The sequence below is a fragment of the Pogoniulus pusillus genome, chromosome 12, assembly GCF_015220805.1.
Source record: "Pogoniulus pusillus isolate bPogPus1 chromosome 12, bPogPus1.pri, whole genome shotgun sequence".
In the NCBI taxonomy this organism is placed as follows: Eukaryota; Metazoa; Chordata; class Aves; order Piciformes; family Lybiidae; genus Pogoniulus; species Pogoniulus pusillus.
The window spans coordinates 20,226,622-20,233,022 of NC_087275.1; positions in this window are offsets into that span (position 1 = coordinate 20,226,622).

Consider the following 6,401-nt stretch of genomic DNA (forward strand, 5'->3'; position numbering starts at 1 on the left):
TGGTAGTGCCCAGTGACAGAGCAAGGAACAACCAGGTGGAACACAGGAGGTTCCACCTCAACATGAGGAGACACTTCTTTACAGTGAGGCTAACGGAGCACTGGAACAGACTGCCCAGGGAGGTTGTGGAGTCTCCTTCTCTGGAGACTTTCAAAACACACCTGGATGCACTCCTGTGCTGCCTGCCCTAAACGAGGCTGAGGGGTTGGACTCAGTGATCTCTGGAAGTCCCTTCCAGCTCCTAAGGTTTTGTGATTCTGTGACACTGACAGACCTCAAGCAGCAGGTAGGAAGCGATTCGTTGTGTTCTCCTCCTTTGTGATGCTGTGACTTTGTGAAACACTCTAAGTGGTTACTACAGCATGCAGGATCTCTACCACAATATAAGGTTAAAACCTGCAGAGCAAATTCATCTTTTTCTAACCCTGGCAGGGGAATCCGATTGGAAGCTTTATGCAGCAGCGTCACTCGGCGCTGGGGGTTGTGTATTTAAAAGGGCAACCAGCAGGTGGCAGCAGTGTCCTTCTGGACTCTAGCGCCTCGCCTGTGTCGGTAGCTCTGCAGTTACCTGTCCCGGGCAGGCTCTAGAAGCCACACACAGGGGTGGAGGTCACACTTGCGACTAGGAGGGAAGACAGCAGCTTTGCATCTAACCTGCCAAACTTTCCCTTCCTGCACTTTGCCAGTGGTGGGCTCCCGTTTCCAATAGCCTGGCAACCAACCTGTGATTGATTCTATCATTCCTTTCCTGCACTTTCCAGAGGTGGGCTCCCGTTTCCAATAGCCTGGCAACCAATCCATGATTGATTCTATGATTCCTTTCCTGCACTTTGCCAGAGGTGGGCTCCCGTTTCCAATAGCCTGGCAACCAACCCGTGATTGATTCTATGATTCCTTTCCTGCACTTTCCAGAGGTGGGCTCCCGTTTCCAATAGCCTGGCAACCAACCCATGATTGATTCTATGATTCCTTTCCTGCACTTTGCCAGAGGTGGGCTCCCGTTTCCAATAGCCTGGCAACCAATCCATGATTGATTCTATGATTCCTTTCCTGCACTTTCCAGAGGTGGGCTCCCGTTTCCAATAGCCTGGCAACCAATCCATGATTGATTCTATGATTCCTTTCCTGCACTTTGCCAGAGGTGGGCTCCCGTTTCCAATAGCCTGGCAACCAACCCGTGATTGATTCTATGATTCCTTTCCTGCACTTTCCAGAGGTGGGCTCCCGTTTCCAATAGCCTGGCAACCAATCCATGATTGATTCTATGATTCTTTTCCTGCACTTTCCAGAGGTGGGCTCCCGTTTCAAACAGCCTGGCAACCAATCCATGATTGATTAGAAAACATATGTGGAAGGAGGAAAAGAAGTGGGGTGGGAGGTAAAAAGAGGGTGAGGGAGAAAGAAAAGAAGAAGACAAAAGCCATCAACGTGAACATTGTATTCTTCCCTATGAAGGACTGAAGTGCTGCCAGCTTGCTGCAGTATCCCACCAGAAGCACTGCTAACATGAAACCACTGACGTTAGAACCCAGAGGAGCAGTGGAGGAGTGAGGTAAGCAGTGTGAGCTGCAGTTTTAATTGTATTAGTGCCATTATTGTGACACCTTCTGTGTATAAGCACACTATTTGCATTATTGTTCTTTGTTTCTCTGTCATAATTCGATCATATAATAATGATTCTTGAGTTTAGTCTGTTATCCCACTAACATTCAATCGACGGCTTTGTATAGCTGTGAGCTGTGGCTTGCTTCTTCCCCATAGACATGAGTTTGAAGGCAAGGGTGCTCCAGCTTCCTCTTGCAGTGCATTTTCTCACTGGTGACCCAGCAGGAATGGAAGTTTGTGCTTGCAGCTAAGTGCTGCAAGCAACAACTTCTCAGACCCTTTTATCATGTCTCATGACCCCAGTGTAGCTTGAGGCCCTTCCCTCTTGTTCTATCACTATTTACCTGTGAGAAGAGACCAGCACCAACCTCTCCACAATGTCCTTTCAGGTAGCTGTAGACAACAGTGAGGTTTCCCCTCAGCCTTCTCTTTTTCAAACTAAACATCCCCAGCTCCTTAAGTTGCTCCTCATAAGACTTATTCTCCAGGCTCTTCACCAGCTTTGTTGCCCTCCTCTGCACTTGCTTCAACACCTCCATATCCCTCTTGTAATGAGGTGCCCAAAACTGAACACAACAAAATGGATTAATTGCCCTAGTTTTACAAGCACCAAATGTGGAAGCAGTGTTAAGAAACATGGACTCCAAGAGGCAGGAGACAGAGAAATGGTGGGAGAAAGAGAGAGCAGACTGCTGATGAAATAGGTAGGCCTTTTGTTTTGGCCAGTGTCTTGCCCAAAGCTCAGCTTCAGTGTAACTAGCCACAGTCTGCCAGGAGAGCCAGACTTTCCCACTCTGTCAAACGTGCATGAGATTTCAGGACTGCTTCAATGATCAGAGTCCTCCACGTGATGGTGGCAGGATCCCTGGGATACTACAAGCAAGAAATCAATCTCTCCCACTCTTTTCTTTCAATAGTACGGGAGGGAAAGAGAATAGGAAAGTTTTAAGTTAAACGGAGCAGAGAAAGAGAAAGCTCAACCCTAAAATGGGGGCCTCTCAGGGCTTCAAAACCCAAGCATGTGTTCGAAAGAAAACCATTTCACACAATCCTAATCAAAGTCTCCTTGTTTCCAGAATAGCAGCCTTTTCTATAGAATTAAGTTGTTTCCCTCTACTCAGACATGATGACACACAAATGTCTTTGTGCTAAATTCACAGCCCTCATTTCTTCACTTTCTTCTGTTCTCCGAGGAACAAATTGCACCTCTGCAGGGACCAGCCTGCAGCACTCCGTATACCCCCCACCAGTAACAGAAAATCTCTTCAAAACCCAGGATGCTTTAACTTTTACCTTTAGAAATGTGCCAGCTTCCCAGCTGGAGCCCTTTTCAGTTCTCTCTAGGTTCACTATCTAGTGGCTGATCTCCCACAGGTGATCTCATGATCCCTGGCACTTGGGAGGCAGGGGACCTGATTTCAGTGGCTATTCATGCATGGCTAAATGCACTTTTCACTTAACGGCCATTAAAATCTGGTCTAGAAATAGGAGATGAAATGGTGTATCTACAGGGGGATTTATTCAGAGAGGAAAAAGTGAAAAACAGCCTTTCATTCACTTTGCTGCTGCAGCTGATGTGCTCAAAGCAAAACAAAAACAAGTCCCTTCTGCAGAAAGAATGAAAAACTACCATTCACTCTGCAGAAACTGCTGCTGTGGGACTTCTCACAAGTTTCTCTTTTGCAACCAACGGCACTACCCATAACTGCTGTGCTGTTGCCCAATATTAAAACTCAAGGAATCTAACATTTATTGTGGTAAGCGCTTTCTCCTGACACAGGATTTTCTCATCAGGCTTTTAATCTCCTTCACTTAAAACACACACTGCTCTTTACCATCATATTTGTGCATGTGTAAGTACATGGTTAGACCTGTTTTATGAACCCATAGCTCAATTTGATAGAAAGGGTTGGAGGCACAGCTGAGAACCTAACACGAGTTCACCTGTCTCCTGGAAGTACAGATATTGTGCTGGTTCTGCTCCTGCTTGCTCAGATACTGTCTGACTCCTTCAGCATAGGCCAATGCAGGCAGGTCTGTTGGGCAAAAATACTCCTTGCCTCACCGTACATAGCTTCTGGGAGAAAAGTAGGTTGCTTTGGACAATGTTTTGCTTGCTCTCAGGGATTATAAACCCAGGAGTGACTAAGGTGAATTAGGTGCCCTCCTGCAGCAAACCTTCTGACTTGCCCTGATCCAAAACCAATCCAGTTGGGATGCACTGAGTCTCCCCTGTGACATGAGGCAAAGTGCTGTGACACTGAGATCCTGAGGTTTGCTTTACAAGGAACTCAAAAAACATGGGGATGAAGCAAAATGCACCCTTGGACAAAACAAAGCTTCTCTGCATGTCATAGTACTGCAGGAGACTTGAAGTGGAAGGCTAATAAGTGAGCCCTTAATGCAGTCTCTAGAAAAAGCAATACAGACAGGACTTTCAGGACTGTGCTTTCACCTAACAACCATCTCTGGTCTATGCAATTGCTGGCAAAGCCAAGCCCTTGATGCTCTGAGGGTTCTCAAACTGTCAGTTAGTTCAGTGGTGCAGGACCGGGTCTTTTCATCTCCTTCACCGCCCAAAATAACTTCTGCCTTCTGATGTTAAAAAGAAAATAATCCCCTTTTGGTAAAAAGAGGAGCTTAACTCTGCTTCTGATAGTCTCTCTGTGTGCAGGACTACTACCACAGTTCACAGTGTTGGCTGAGAAGAAGCTTTTTAGCAGACAGCAGCCCAGTACATTTATAATTCCATACCAGCAAAGCATCACTTGCTTTGGCACTTACTCTCAGGGACTCTCCAGATTGAGCTATTTAATGTACAGTTAAAGAGGTGATGGCTCAGATGTGTGTTAATAGCAGATGCTTCCAGCCGGGGCAGAGAAGGCTTAGACTGCAGGCCCTTTGCTGAGGGCCATTTCTTTGGGCACTGCACATATTTGATCCAAAATTAGCACTAATCTATTAATCTTTTCAGCACATTGAAAAGCTTGCTGAGGCAGGAAAAGAAAGAGCCTCTTGTAGGGGTCATGCCTATGCTGAATGAGGAGTTCCTCTGCTGTGATTATTGTTAGATGCCTTTTGATGTAGATTTTTGTATCAAGTATCCAAGTTATATTGTTCTCATCACAAGAGGTTTGCAAAGGCTCTGTCTGGCATGTGTAGTGATTTTACAGGCTGAAAAGTCCTGTAGACTCAAAGCTTCTTCCATGCAAACAAACAAGTGATGGTTTTGAGAGATATGTAAACTCAATATTTGTGAGGACTCCACACAGCCCTATTCACTTCATCTGCTACAACACTGGCCTGAGGGTGCCTGTGCATGTTAAAGGAACAGGACAGAGTAAGCACATGCAAAGCTGAGGTCACCCTAAGCAGTTAATGGACAATCATCTACAGTACATGTAGTATTTTAGGCTTCAGACTTCCCTCTCCCACACACACTGTAATGAGGACTTTGTTTCCCTTATCTATAATAGATAGTGCTGTTCCACTCCTTTCTTATTGTCAGAAACTAGGAGAGCTAAAAAAAAAATAGGGAAAAATTTCACCCCTTGTAACTATCCAGATGTCAGAGTCTGTTTTCTCCTGGCAACTATTTAGATACCACCAACATAATCGTAGATTAGGTTGCTAGGAGCCACATCAAATTTGACCTTGGATCCCTTCGCATCTCTGGGCAGCCTGTTACAGTATTTTACTATTCTCGCTCTAAAGAACTTCCTCCTAATGTCTAACCTATATCTCCCCTGCTCCAGTTTAAAACCATTGCCCCTCATCCTATCACTACAAGCCTTTCTAAACAGTCCTTCCCCAGTCTTTCTGTAGGTCCCCTTCAGATATTGAAATGCCACTATAAAGTCTCTCCAGAGCCTTCTCTTCTACAGGCTGTTCAACCCCAACTGTCAGCCTGTGTTTGCAAGAGAGATGCTCCAGCTCTCTGACTGTCTTTGTAGCCCTCCTCTGGGCTCACTCCAGCAGGTCTATGTCCTGTGTTGAGGACTCCAGAGCTGGACATGGGACTCCAGGTGAGGTCTTACCAGAGCAGGGTAGAGTGGCAGAAGCACCTTTAAACATCAAGGAATTTCAGTATCCTTTGAACAAATGGTTTCATAACAGGGTGCCAATTCTCAGAATAAGGTTGCATTGAACATTAAACCTCAAAAGTGTATTCTTGTTCTTGACACCACATTTCTGTGCTGTAGATTTCCTGTGGATATATAGAAAATTAATTGACAATTACCAGAATTATGCTCTTGCACCAGCAGAGCTGCTTACAGCCAGCTACAGAGTTGTAATGGCTTTAATGTTGTAATGTTTAACAGCTTAGAGCCTATAAAAACAAAAACTGGGGGCAGGAGAAAAAAGACAGCAGAGGAGGTAGCATCCTGACAGAGTAATGTTGAGAAAACAGCACAAGGACCTGAAAACAATTGAAGACTTTGAATGCCCTGAAACAGTGCCTAGCACTGATAAGTCACACCTCAAATACAACTTAGCTGACTTGGTGATCTGACTTTTTGAGAGAGAAAAAGGAGGTTGTTGCTTGTAGGTAGTATTTCCAAGTACCTGTGCCATTTATCCCTGTCACCCCTGTCCTGGCAGGGTAGTAGAGCCAGGCAAGGAGGTGGCCAGCCGTGCCTGTGGAGGGGTTTCGTTTCTGTAATCTATTAAGCAACAGGAGGGAATGAGAAGTGAAATCCATGATACTGGTATTTCCAGATCTAGCAGGAAGCGAGTCACTGTTTGGCTCAGAATTGGTTTCATTTCTCCTGAATCTTGTTAGCCTGTGTGGGTGG